This window comes from Peromyscus eremicus, chromosome 5, assembly GCF_949786415.1.
Source record: "Peromyscus eremicus chromosome 5, PerEre_H2_v1, whole genome shotgun sequence".
Taxonomy (NCBI): domain Eukaryota; kingdom Metazoa; phylum Chordata; class Mammalia; order Rodentia; family Cricetidae; genus Peromyscus; species Peromyscus eremicus.
The window spans coordinates 65,321,714-65,336,713 of NC_081420.1; the positions used below are offsets into that span (position 1 = coordinate 65,321,714).

Below are 15,000 nucleotides of genomic sequence, written 5' to 3' on the forward strand. Positions count from 1 at the left end.
CTCTAAATATCCATAAATGAGCTCAACCTGTGCTATAGGAGGACCTCTGGTGATCAGATAAAAGCCAGCATTTTTCAGGAACTTGTAGAACAAGTTCCTGTCTACCAAAAGGAGTCATTTCCCTTACCTCCAGAAGAAGGGACATATGGCTACATTTGGTGCCTATCAGTATATCAAAACTCAGGCTGGCTTCCAGATCATTCAGTATCCCAAGTAACTGTTACACACTTCAAAGTCCATGCTAGCATTCTATCCCTCCTTGTTCCCTCTCCTCCCCTAAACTCCTTCCAGCTCATGGGCTTTCCTCTACACCCCTAGGGCCCCAGCTACCTAGTCTCCTTATAATCCTGCTATCCTCAATATGTTTTTTCTATGCTCTGTTCCTGCTTCTCTCATTGTTTTCTCTATTCTCAATTCCCTGCTATTCTCCCCTTTCTTGCTGTCTGCTGGCCATGTTCGGTCTACTTCTTTCTCTCTCTGCTCTGGACTCTCCCAGATACCTCTGGTTGTTCTCTCTCTTATATCTACAGTAAAGACATTCTTCTTCACCATGCCACGGAATAGTCATCCTGTCAGTTTATACAGTTATTAAACAAACAAACATACAAAGGCATGCAGTTCGGTATGGGTTGAGAGGAGGGATCCAGGAGGAGTAGAAGGGGGCCTGAGGGATGATTATGATCAAAATGAATTATATACATGTATGGAAAATTCAAAATAAAGAAATATTGTTTCCAGTCTGGTATGATTGCTTCTTTCAGACATTGTTTAGAGCTAAACAACATATAAGCCATCACAAACACACCTCTTAATTTGCTTAATTTCTTAAACTCTGGTAAAGTACTAGACTCTAGTAAGTATATACAAACTCCCAAAAGAATAGAAACTTGAACCTTTTCCAAGCCCACACTTAAAAAGGCAAAATGTTCTGGTTTACTTTCTGCTGCTGTTATAAAATATCCTGACAAACAATTTAGGGAGGAAAAGGCTTTAATTCAGCTTATAATTCCCGTTTACAGTCAGTCATTGTGAGAAAGTTATGGCAGGAACTTCAAACAGCTAATCACATTACATTCAAGAAAAGAGCTTAGCCCCTTCCTTGCTTATTCTCAGCTTGATTACTCTTATAAAGTTCAGGACCTTTTACCTAGGGAATGGTATCACCCAAAGTGGGCTGGTACTTATATCAATTAATTAAGTTGAATCCCCCATAAACATGCCCACCCAATATAGACAATCCCTCCCTGAGACTCTCTTCCTAGGCCATTCTTGTCCTTGAATTGAAGTTCTATACCAACAGCATATCAAATATGTGTGTGTGTCTCTGTGTTGTAAGTTTATAGGCACAGCTAAAAATGCCTCAACTTACTTTCCAACAACATGTTGTTGTTTTTAAATAAAGTGAGACAAGTGTGCTTATTATGAAATTATGCCCTATCCAAAATAAGCTAGTAACTTATTTAAGATAAGCTAGTGAGCATGAGTCTTCACTCACCGAATTCTACATAACATTGCTTCTTTTTAAAAACACTTGTGATAGCTGGCTTATTGTCATGTGCTCGTAACCCCAGAATTTTGAAGACTGTAGTAGGAGGTCATAAATTCAAACCCAACTTGGACTACAATAGTAAGACGCTGGCTACATAAGTAAATAACTTATGCATACTTAATTATCATTCTGTAAAATTTCAAAGTCTCAGACTAGCAATGAGACAGTATTTTTAAATTGCATGTGAAATATCAATTCTACTTGAGAATGCTTTCAACGTTAGCAATATTAAGACAATATTCTCACATTTTAATTTTTAATTTACAAAGTTACAAGGAAGCACCGCAAGAAAGAAAATACGAGAAATTTGTTTCTGCTTGTTTAAAGGCCTACAGTCACAAGCCTATCAATATGTATGGTCCCTTGTTTCTACTTAACTCCCAAAGCAGAGCTAGCAAATTGTATCACCACTGGATAAATGTATAATGCATTCATATAACTTAAGTAATTCTTAAGTCTGCTGCCAAGAGTAGGCTTAGGAATTGATTTTTCAACCCACTATTGAAGTAGGAAATGCCACAGCAGTATACACACAAGATAAGACTCCCAACTTACTCTTTTCTTCTAGGTGACACTAATGAAGTAATGAAGCTGAATCCACAAAAGAAAAAATAGGCACCATGTTCTGGACTCCAACTAGCACAGCTCCCAACAAGTTGAGCCAGAGCTGGCTAAATGGTAAACATTTCTGCGGGAAAGGGAGCCCCTTTCGAAGGGACTGGGGATGGTATAAAATTACAGGACTCTAGCATACACATTTACTAAGCCAAAATGTAACTTTAGTGTATAAAAAGAAAGGAAAAGTACATAGCCTGGCACGTAATAGCCAGTAAAAAGAGATGTGTAAATGTCAAACATATGTCAGTCTATAGTTTCTAAGAACCCTGAAAAAAAGCTGCCCTCTCCTTCATGAGGTGGATTGTAGAAACAAAAAACAAAGCAGGCTCAGCAGTAAGAAGCTCTTCACAGGGGAAAGGGGTCCCCCGCGGCTGCTGTCATGCCAGCTTTTCTATATTCTGGGACCAAGGAGTGAATGGCAAGGGCGTAGTCACAGAGCATAGCCAGCCCCACACACTCAGCTCACACAGTGTGAGGATAAGGCACGGGATGAGGTGTGCCAAGGGCTTTGAGCTTAGCCCACATCCCAGAGTATCTAAGATACAGGACTAGATGCAACATCTCAGCTCTTTCCATACCCTGAGCCCTAGCCAGAAGCAAGAACTGAACTAATGGATTAGGAATTTTCATATTTGACATTTCAATACTGTGAGGTTTGAGTAAATGTCAACCATTGTCAGGTTAATACATGTCACCCTCTTGTCATAGATCAAGTGGCATTAGGAAACAAATCATTCAAGTGAGAGGTTGACATCCCTTCCTGATGACATTTACAGTTCTGGGAGGAGGGGCTCTAAGTTCAGAGTCTTACAAAGTGGCAATTTGAGGAAACACAATGAGAGTCTTAATTTACTGGATATAATGTGTTGATGTAAATATTCATTATGAACGAACTGTATGAGCTATTGAAACATTGATAGAACTTTTTCAGAGGGAAAGAATCTCTAGCAAATCATCATTATAAGCCTCAGTGTGGGAGAGGAATAATGGAGGTGATGTTTCCTGTCTTAGGGGACAAGCTGCTCCCCTTCATGTGCTTCCTAATCATTGTTTAGCCACCTACTCTGTGAAAGGGAACTAATATTGTTCTTTATCAAATATTATTGTGAGAATTAAAAAGAATGAAATAAAAGGAATTAGGAGAGTTCCCGGTATACTGTTTGTGGAACAGATAGCTATTAAATAGCACAGATCTTCATGACAAAATATTTTACATCTCTCCTCTGTCTCCCAACCCAGAGGATCAGTATGCTGTCAGTTTTCTCTGCTGTATCTTTTGATTTCATCTCTTCTCCTCATGCCTGGAGGCTCCCTCTGGGTACTTTAGTATTTGGATCTTGCCTTGATCCCTTTTTTTCTGCCTTGGTTTTGTGTCATCTATCAATTCAGTCTCCCAGCAACTGCCATGGTGCAGTGCGTGCGCTGTCTCTAAAGTCTGAAGTCAGATACAAAAGGCAAGCTGAACAGCCCTATAGGTTTGCAGATGACATCAGATAAGCAGCCACTGGTGGATACACTTGAGAACTGAACACGTGATTGATGTGGATGCTAGTAACAGTGCTTTAGCCTGGAGTACCCCCTTTGCGATGATCATAACCCTGGAATGATTAAATGGCTCATGATCGACTGATGGAAATATCAGTCATTCCTTATGGCACAACGCTCATGACCGCAGGGCAAAAATGAATTTCAACTGTGGTAGTAACACATCTTTTACTTCTGAAACTTCCAAGTTGAGCTTTCCATGAAGAGAAGCTGGGAATGTAGAACTGTGTGGTTGTCTTTCCACGTGTGGCACTATACTTTTTGTTAACTTATTTGCGAATCATCTGGGAAATAACAAAATAATGTGATTGCAGCCTAACAAAATGCGTTAGGTGGGGGCTGGTGGGATGGCTCAGGAGGTCAAGACAGCTGCAGACAGGCCTGATGACTGGAGTTTGATCCCTGGGACCCACTCACATGACGGAAGGAGAGAAGTGGCTTTAACAAGTTGTTTTCTGACCTCCATATGCATACCCACATGGACACAAAATTAAGACATAAAATGTATTTAAAAGGTAATCTAGTTAGGATGATGTATTGAAGATGGAAAGATAGTTACATATCTTAAATTTTAAGTGCTTAAACACAAAGGGGGGCTGTTTATGATTTAATAATGGTAGTGAGCAAAGAGCTGAAGATTCTGAATCCAGTTCTGTAATCCTAAGGTCCACAATATAAAAAGACAACTAAGACCTTTAACATAGTGTGACTAATCGTGTTAGAAGTAGTGGCAATGAGAGACTTAGTAGTAACAGCAAAATGCCAATATGAGGCACTGGTAAGAACCTCAAATATAAATATATAAAGTTAGTTCTTCTTATGGTCCCATTATGCAGATTGGAAACTTGAGACTTAGAAAATGTGTCTTGGAATCAAATACTTACTAGTAGCACAGAGCAGTATAAGCCCTGTCTTCCTGACGTCTTACTGGTTATCATTAAACCAAGGGGAAAGGTAAAATCAAGTTCCATTCATTGAGCTGGAATATTAGGAGGCCAGAATTCTGTGAAGCTAAGTGAGATCCCCACAACCTTTTAGAAAGATAATCACAGGAGCTTCCTGGTCACCTAAAACTGCACTAAAGCAACCTTAGGGGCTGTGATCTTGGCAGTCAACTTGACTTCATCTGGAATTAACAAACAGCCAATCAGCTGGGCACACCTGGGAGGGGTTTTTCTTGGTTGGATTATTTGAGGTGGAACCCACCCTAATCTGGATCAGTTGAGGTCAGAAGACTCACTCAAAATCTGGACCACACCTTTGTGGAGCTCACAGAAAAAGACAAGGAAGATGGAAGCTTCTGCCTTCTGCCTGCTCGCCCTCGTTCTCACTGGCCAGTTCCTCCCTCCTTTTCCTTTAGAGAACCCTGACGAATACAGGGACGTTTTAGTAAGTCTTGTGTCAGGCTCCTGTGGATTTCAGAGGGTTCTGTCGTGCATTCCATTCCACTAAAGAGCTACAGCATTTCCAGCGTGGCTGATCCAGTGAGATGTCTTAACAAACAGCCCAGTGTCTGGGCTAATAAATAAACCTAAAACTTGTATCCCTGACTGCTAACCCCGGCTGTGCTCTTGGACCTGGGTGCAGTAGTAACTGTCCACTTCCTTCTCAGGCCTAATCACAGATCTCTGGCACCACAGCTCTTCCCTCACTGCCACTGGGACTTCATTTGGCTGCCTGGTCCTTTTTTTTTTTTTTTTTTTTTTTTTTTTTTTTTTTTTTGAGCTGAGGATCTAACCCAGGGCCTTACACTTGCTAGGCAAGCGCTCTACCACTGAGCTAAATCCCCAACTCTGCTGCCTGGTCCTTACTCTTCACTAAATTGTAACTCTGGCACCTCAGGTCTCCTGGTTCACGTACTTTAAATCTTAACAAGGTGAAAGAGATGTGGGGGAGGGGAATACACTGGGGGTGGGAGGTAAAAGAGCTAATTTATATCTGTCAGGTCCAAAGGAAACTCCAATTCCCCAAACTCCAAAAAGCACTCCAAATATCCAGACATGAGCTCAACCTGCTTTGGGAGGGTGTCTGGAGGTTAGATAAAAGCCAGCACACCTCAGGAACTTGTGAAGCCAGTTCCCTTCTACCAAAAGGAATCATTCCCCTTACCTCCAGCAAAAGGGACAAATGAATCTCCAATTAACATATACCTCTGGCATCTCTCAGCATAATCAAGGTCTATGCTAGCCTCCAGGCTCCCTCAGTCCCTTCTCACAAGTACTTGTTATACATTTCAATGCTCCCATGCCGGTCTCTTGGCCCTTCCCTCCCCTTCTGATAACTGGGCTATTGGCACTCCTCTAGGCCTCTGCTGTTGCTATTTATTCTCAGTATGTTTTTCTATTCTCTACCCTCTGCTCTTTTCCCCTCTCTTGCTGACAGCACTTGCCATGTCCAGCCTGCTGGCCCTGTTCGGTCTACTTTCTCTCCCTGCTCTGGACTCTTCCAGATGCCTCTGGATATTTTCTCTCTCACGCACAATAAAATGTTCCCATATCACAGAGCAGTCCACGTCATTTGTTGATACAATATCGAGGTACGAAGTCAACCTTGAGAGCAGGGAACTCATGAACCACCTTCACATGTTCTGTACAGTAGCGGAGCTGCTAACGGAATTTCCAGCTTCATGTCTGGCTCCAAGATAGAGGAAGTACTAAACGACAAGGAGGGAGTCCCTCAGGATATTGTCCATGCTGTTAGTCATAAATATAACCAGGGAAAGATATGGAAACATGACTCCTCGTAGCGGCTTTTCTTGAGGGGAGAGAGGAAGGAAGCATGGGTTTCCTCGGCAGTGACCTTTCCCAGCACACTGCTCTGAAAAGGAATACTAAGTTCAACTCACAACTTTCCATCTCAGCTCCTGGGCTGTTGTTGGTCTACACTATCTGAATCGCTCTTCACATTTTCGCAAGACTATGAGATGCAAAAATGTGCAGTGTCTACAAGCCGTGACTTAAAAAGGCAGCATTTAAATGAGACTCTGAGCCGAAAGGAACAGAAATCACAATAACTACCCTGGCCCATGAACCCAGAGCTATGGCTGCAGCTCAGCTCCGGCCTTTGCTTTGGCACAGCGGCTGGAGATTCATTGGCATGGGTTTGGCCATGGCTAAGCAGGTTATCAAAAGTGAGTCACAAAGCAAACATTTTAAAGACCTTACTCCAGCAGCTCAGTGCAAACTAAGACGTTTAATGGGGATGAGGGGGGAAGGGGAGAATGGAAGTAAAAGGGGAGGGGAGAGAGAACAGGGAGGGATAAGGAGGAGGGGAGAGGGAGGGGAGAGGCTCTCCTGATTCCTTTGTAAAACAGTAAATATTTAAAGAAGGTTGTTTTCCTTTGTCTCTCTGAAGCTCCAGTCATCTGCTATCCCTGCTTCCCTTTGGCGCCTTTTGAGAAATGACTATTTTAAAAGCAACATATCATGGGCTGCATAGCAAAAGAAATAATAAGACAAAATGTGGATGTATTAGGTGCCCGCCCTGTTGCACCCTGGGTGTTGTGCGCAGGTGATGTGAACAACAAGCTCTGCTGCCTGGGAGTGAGGCTGGGGGATCTGGCTTGTTTCAGTTCAGATCCCACCCTTGGCTTCCTTTCACTTAGATAAGCACCAAAAGGCTCAGAACAGAACAAAACAAAACCAGTTAGGGCTTGCCTGCCTCCTGCAGCCCAGGCTCTGTTTGCCTTAGTGTATGCTCCCTGCAAATGAGAGGCAGGATGGGCCTGGGCTCTGCTTGCTTTTTATCTGTGTTCACTCTCACAAGGCAGATGACATTCCATTGCGCTGAGCAAAGAGGCTGCTGGAAACAGAGGTCAGCCTCCAGGGGCCCTGGGTGCCCCTCAGCTGCCCTCCCTCCTCCCTCCTCCCTCTCCCCTTCTCCCTCTCCCCTCCTGCCTCTCCTCTCCTCCCTCTCTCACTCTGAGCCCAACCATTTTCTCCCAGATCAATAAGAACTTGCAGACCCACGGCATCTAAAGCTCAGGAGAGAAATTCTAATGAAGCAATTAAACTGACAGGTGGAGGTCACTCTAACGCTTAGCCCTCAGAAAGGAAACCATGCTGAAGCCGCTCTCCTCTGCTGAACACACAGCCACTCCCCAGCCAGCAGGTCCCACTACTGCCTAGCATGAAATACTCATGGTGTATCATTTCCGGAAGCCAGAGGAGAGTTAAGGCCAGGCTGGAAATCAGGTGAATAGAAAGCACAGACATGTCACCAAATTTGTTGAAACCCAACTCCTAGTCCGCCTTTCAGGTCAGCTCTCTGTGGTATCTACCCTCAACATTTTAATACAAGTTTTTGTTTGTTTGTTTGTTTTTTGTTTTGTTTCATTTTTTAATAAATCGGTTTCCCTCTGTTTTCATTATTGCAGGGTGAAATTCTGAAAACTCCACCTGGTCCATGAATCCTAAGTCCTCATACAGCTCAGAATAATGAGGTTCTACATTAATAATAGCTCCAGGAATGAGGGGATTGCAGCACAATCCCACAGGTATCCGCTGCTGCAAATCTTCAACTGCACTGATCACAGCGGGAGGACAGATGGCAGAGACTCATTTACTCATTAGTCACTGTTTGTCTATTAGGATTCCCGCATCCCCACATTGCTGCCTTTGGGTGCAGACCGCTGTGGGTTAGATGAAAAGAGGAGATGGACAGTGGTTATTACTGTATTACCTTAGCTAATTGTGCATCCCAGGGATAGAACACCTGACAGACACACTGAAGGGGAGAAACGTTTAACTGAGCTGATGGCTCTATTTTTAATTTTTAATTTGTTTCCTCTGCATGCTAAAGTTAGCCGTTCATTCCCAGGGCTCCAGCTCGGGGCTATTTGTGGGCCCACCCTACCTTCCAGATGAACTGCCATCTGTGTATACAGAGGAGAAAAGTGTGATGGCCACTCAGACCCTGGGGTTCTTGCATTCCAGAGACTGAACCTGAGAGGTCCTGTGTGTCAGACCTACCGTCCACTGCACCCACCCTTTCCCCCTTTCTACTCACAAACTGGATGCTCTTCTCTAGCTTTCCATGTTCCCAGAGCCCTTAGCAAACTAAGATCCTCAGGTCATTCAGAGAGACAGAGACAGAGAGAAAGGGAGAGGGAGGGAGAGAGAGACCATGCTCAACACCAAGGACCTAGCAGTAGATGCACATAATCAGCACCAAACATTGAATGAATGAATGAATGAATGAAGAATGAATGGATGAGCCAACCAGTCAATCAGTCAATCAATGGAATCTAGACCTCCTGACTGCTAACCAAGGACATTGTCCATTCCATGTTTAAATTTCTAACATTTTTTTTCTTTCAGTGATAATTCAAGTCTAGGTTCACCAGAAATGGAAGTCGACTTTTATATTTTACCAAAATACTTATTCTTACTTTAGGGAGTATGATAAAGGCTTCCTTTGAGTACTAGGCCTGCTATTAATGTGTACTGCATCTTGATCTAGACCCTGGTAGTCTCTTTCTTAAGGAGAGGACACTAAATGATTTGGAATCTCTCCTGACTTTAGCATTCTGTATCTTTATTAACTCTATGACTGTTGATATTTCCACTATAATCCTAATTACTACTTTTTTTTTAATGAAAACAGAATGGCTTGTCTCATTTAAGCAGCTTACCATGGTATTGATGGTATACTTGAGCTTTTCTAAAAATGTCCTGAAGGCAATCATTATTAAAAGCATCATTGGCTGCTGTTATTTTTTCCCTTGCTAATGGCTCTGTCTAAGCAACAGGAGCAAGAAATTACCTTTGGTGTCTCCAACATGAATGATTGGCTTTGTATGAGCTTCAGCTACAGAGAGTCTTGTGTAAGACATTGGACATCAGGGTGCATTTCACATCCAGTGTCCATCTGGCCATAAAGATAAATGGCTGGGTTTCAATGCTGGCCTTCACGAATCCCTACATAATTAACTGTATCTTGGATCCAAGCTTCCAGCCTCACCAAAGCATTGCCCTGCCTGGTTCCAAACCTCTGTAGACCTCCTGTTCCCATAATCCAGTGTACTTGGCGACTGTGCACAGCAGATCTTTTCCAACTTATCTGTATGCCCTTTTCATACTTAATTATGTTGTTGTGAAGGTGATTTCTAAGTTATATAAGAAAGAATGACTCAGCTTATACAAAGTTTGTGCCATTGACAACATAAATGTATAAATCAGAAAAATATAGATCCTGTTTTCCAATTTCTCATTCTAAAAATAGACAGTTATAGGATCCATCTGGGTCATTGCATTAGTTAATTTTGTATCAGTGGCAGAATACCTGACAGATGCAGCTAAGGGGAGGGAGGGCTTAACCTGGCTGATGGTTCCACAGTGACTTCAGTTCATCACAACAGAAAAAGCATGGTGGTGGAAAGGCTCCATCTCTGGGGATAAGAGCATGTGGGCTGGATAACTCACATAGCATAAACCAGAAAACAACAAAATATAACATTCACATGGATGCTTTTAGTAACCTACTTCCACCAGTCAACCTCAACACCCGAAGGCTCCACAGCCCTCCAAATAGCACTACAAGCTAAAAAGCAAGTGCTGAAATTATTAATGTTTGGGAGATACCTCAGATTTAAACCATAACACTGTGTGTCAAGTCTGTGTATTGACAACACGATTATGATTGTTTTTATCCATGGGTTATTACCTTTTATCCTTCCATGTCATTTATGTCTGTAATTCTATGGAAACACTCAAAAAGTTCTGCACTTTCTAGCCTGATGTGATTTAGAGTCTTCCACCACTACCCACACTGACCTTTTCCTTACAAGGCTACTAAACCCAGTGACTCTGTTTCCATCCTTCTTATACTGTCATTTCTGCTGAATGTGACACCTTTGGTTACCCACTCTTTACATTCAGCTTTGCCCTAGGTCTCTCTGTGACCACTCTCTCTGGTTCTTCTCCTATGTCCCTGGTATTCTTCTCAGCTCCTGTCCTCTGAGTTTTCCTTTGCCCCTTGAATGGTAGCATGACCCCTAAGAGTTTACCTGGTTCTTCTGGAAGTGACCACATTTACTCTCATGACTTCAAGAACCACCCAAGTAAAAATACATATACAATGACATACATATTTCCAATTAAGACCCCCACCTTGAGCACTGAACTCAACCTCTAAACTCTATAGGGTAGCCATTAAACATACAAGCTTCCTATCAAACCCTTATAGCTTAACTCTTCACTCAGTCAATGACACTGTCACTCACCTGTTCTTTACACAAGTAGTTTTAATCACACCTTTTAGTACACCCTTGTCTTCCACCATGTGATTGGTCCATGGATCTTTCACTTTGTCACCATAACAGGACTCTAGTATGAATGGTCCCTTCTTTCCATTCCTAAGACAACTGCCCAGAGTAAGACTCTACCACTCAAGCATTTCCCGCTGATTCTCAATGGTCTTTACTGAAACTTTTTCTTTCTCTACCAGTTCATTCCTTACAATGCTCATTGTAAAATACAGTCCTAAGTTATTTCTCTGTTACGTGGAAAAATGTACATGGACTGAATCTACCTATAAGATAATTCCATTTTTTTTTTCTTTTTAACTAAGGCATGGAAGAGCATTCGACTTGGATGGCTTCTGCTGGCTTTGGTCTCCACACTTCTTAACAACCGTCTACACTCCAGGCACAAATCTGGCCTTTCCTGTTCTGAAGTCCATGTGCTGTTTTCCCATCCTTCTCTGGCAGCCTCCCTCACCCCTTGCTTCACTGGTGCTCTCTCTCACTTAAATGTCGCCTCCAGTGTGAAAGGTTTCCTGGCTTCCAGGACCAACTGAGTCACCCCTGCTGCTTTTTTATGATTGTTATGGCAGTGTGCTGAGTCCTGGGTACACTAAGGTAGAATTCCATTAGGAAGATTTCTAAACTTCTGCACCTAAGGAGTTTGAGCCCAGTGTCAGAGATGTGGAGCCTCCCAGCTTGCTCCTAAGCCCATTGATCCTCCTAATAGTCCATTCTGCCTCTTCTCCTGATCCTTAAACATGTCTGTCGGAAATCACATGTCCCGTCAGTGACAGAAGCAGGCTGAAGGCTACAGTCAAAAGCTTCTCTTTGACAGCAAACACATCTTCCACATTTTCTCAAATAACCCAGCGACAAATGTGTCATAGGCCCCCTTATTAACCTATTCCAGTCAACGAGACTCAAGCTGAATGCTGAACTCTTCTCAAGCAGCACAGTTAGTAGTGATCACGTCATCCTACCAGAAAGCCACTGACCTCTGAGCCACTGCACTACAGTGATTCACAGTGTTGGTGCAGTGCACTTGTGATATCATAACTCACCAAGTGCTTCAGGGTACCTGCTTCTCAGCACCCTTCTACCCACTGCCTAGGCTACTCGAGTTGTTTCGTACTGACAACATGTTTGGATGATCGCGCATTGTGTTCTGATGTATCTGCTAAGCTGAATCCCTCCCAGAACCCATCTGCCAATTTAATTGCGCACCTCCATCCTCTGATGAGATCCTATTTGGGGTTTCACTTCCTCTTGCTTATTCTCTCCGGCAACGGTTGGTTAAGCCAAGCCCTGCTGTGCATGGAGCTATGCTAGTAGTTAACACAAACTTTTGACTGTGTATTTGTCCCCAAGGTCCATGGAAAAATCGTTTCATGAGCACAGGAAGGAAAAACACACCCAAGTTGGGTGTGCCTCTAATCTGGGTTTTGACCTGATCACACTCTGTATGTTGAGCTTGCGGGATCGTGGAATGTGCCGAGGAGGAGCTATATCTCCACTTGTCTGCTTAGGGAAGAGGAAGTGGAGAAGTGCCTGGTGTCCCTGTCTGTGGGCAGAAAGTATGCTTCCAGTCCATTCAACTTCTATCAAAGACCCTTCTTTGAATCAGTGTTTTATTATGTTTTGCTTGTAAAGAACTTTTGCAAGTCTGTAGTTTCCTTCTTTAGGCAGAACATACAATTCCATTTGCCTTTCGATTGTCTGCTTGCTTCTGATGACTGCTGTAGAAAGTCAGCATTTGGTCTGTAGGATTCTGAAAGACAGTCTTTCCACACCCCACCCCCTCACTTTAAGATGTTCTTAAGGAAATATGTCTTTCTATTTATTCTGCTTGTGAATTTAGGTAATTCTTATTAAGTTAGCTCTTTACTCGATTTCAGAAGTCTTAATCATTAGCTCTCTAAATACTGCTTCTGTTACATTCTCTGCTCTCTTCCTTCTAGGATCTTTTCTACGCACCTCTAACATGTCTGAGCCTCTTTTCTGTATTTTAGTCTTTTGGTCACCTATGCCTTTCTTCATGTTCATTATTCTGACTTATCTTCTAGTTCATCATTTCTCACATCATCGTAATCTAATGTTCCCCAAATCCTTATTCTGGAGTCTTCAACTTAGAGAGTATTTTGTTTGTTTGTTTGTTTTGTGTGTGTGCGTATTGTTGTTGTTCTAAAATTTTCAATTAGCTCTTTTTATAAGGCTGTAATGTGACTTTTTATAGTTTGCAATTCTTTGCTGAAATACTTTAGCTTGATTTTTATCTTCAGGAGCTTAGTAGTCATGTGTCTGGTGAACCCATTTTGGGGCATGGCAGCAACTTTGCTTCTGCTGCCTGTTGTTCTGCTGCATCTCATTTATGTAATAGCATCTCATCAAGTACATGCCTTCAACAGGCTGCTGGCTACTGCACATGAGAATGTACAGAGGGTCTAGGATGATTCTCTCTCCCCTTAAAGAAAACTTTAGATTGCTTCTCCCATTTTCCATACCTGAACATATAAGCAATACAAGATTTGCTCTCCTTCATCCTGAAATCTGTGGGGAGGATTCAATTGACTTGAAGCTGGGAAGCTTCATTTTACTTAGGTTATAAATTGTTTTCTTTTTGTTTCCAGGTCCTGTACCTAACTGGGTTCAGAGCTCACTGTCGTCATTACTCCCAAAGCCCCAGATGTACTGCTGACCTTTTCTGAATGGTCAAAACCCTTATGGGCAAAAACTGTTTCAAATACTGTGTTCTCATTTCACATATTAAATGAGACATTGCTGCATTTAGAAAGCTGTTTTTAAATGTCATCCACTTTTAAACATTTTTTTTCCAGGAGAGTTTGTCCAAATTAGCATTAAGGAAAATGGATTTCCCACATATACTGCCTTGCCCACTTGGACTCCGAAGGCTAGTTAGGGGTTGATTATATAGTTATGAGTCAAATGAACTTTTTCTAATGATCCAGCCTTGTAAAATAATGCATAAAATGCACACCATCACACTTGATGGTTTTGAAACATGGAAAAACTTCTGGATTTTCTTGAGACAAATTCAAAAGAAGCTAGCCAGTTGGAGTGTGTGCAAGGAACTGGGAGGAAGCTAAAATAGGAAGGTCCATTAGCCAAGAAAGCCTGGTTTTATATTAGAATAAATTACCTATAAACAAATGGAACATGGAAAAATCTTTGCTGGAAAGTCAGTAACCAAAACCTTTTAAATTGCAAAGATAAAGAAAGCTTTATTCATTCTTACATTAACTACAAAGTATTCATATCAAGTCAGAAAGCTTTAGCTGTTGGTAGCTGCAACAAGTCTTTATCAATAAACCCACTAATAGTCACATCTTTTCTGTACCCCAATCTCCCAGCCTGTTTATTCTATCAGAATATTGATTTGTTCAAGTAGCAAAATGAAAAATTCTCATCACAAGAAAAGTAAAACTCTCCAGGAAAAACAGAAGCTTAATGATAATCCATCTAAGCTAGTTATGACAAGTCTAATGATAACCCATCTAAACTAGTTATGATGAGTCTAATGATAACCTATCTGAACTAGTTATGATGAGTCTAATGATAGCCCATTTAAACTAGTTATGACAAGTCTAATGATAATCCATCTAAACTAGTTATGACCAGTCTAATGATAACGATCTACGCTAGTTATGACAAGCCTCCCAGTAGGCTTCCCTGACCTAGTCTGTGACCATCATGTCCATAAGGAGGCTTTGTAGAAATTTTCCCTTGCACGCACACACACAGACACACACAGACACACACACACACACACACACACACACACACACACACACACACACTGTCCCTTCTTCCTTTCCCCAGATAATGGACTGAGATAGGGCTATTGAAGTTATTTCTTGATATGAAGCAAACAAATAAAATAAAAGCTAATAATGCTAGAGTAGGGATGCCGTTGCTGAGCAAACCTCTATATCAACCACCTCCTGATCAGATTTTAAGCAAAACAAACAAACAAAAATACAATGTCCTTATATTTAAAGTTGCTAGGAATTGGCTCTCCTATGACCCT

The 15,000-nt window shown here is 42.0% G+C and overlaps 1 protein-coding gene across 2 annotated transcripts in view; it reads right to left on the minus strand.

Annotated features, from left to right (window-relative positions):
* Cubn (cubilin) overlaps positions 1-15,000 on the minus strand; it is a 233,806-nt gene that overhangs the window by 98,768 nt on the left and 120,038 nt on the right. The window lies entirely within an intron of this gene.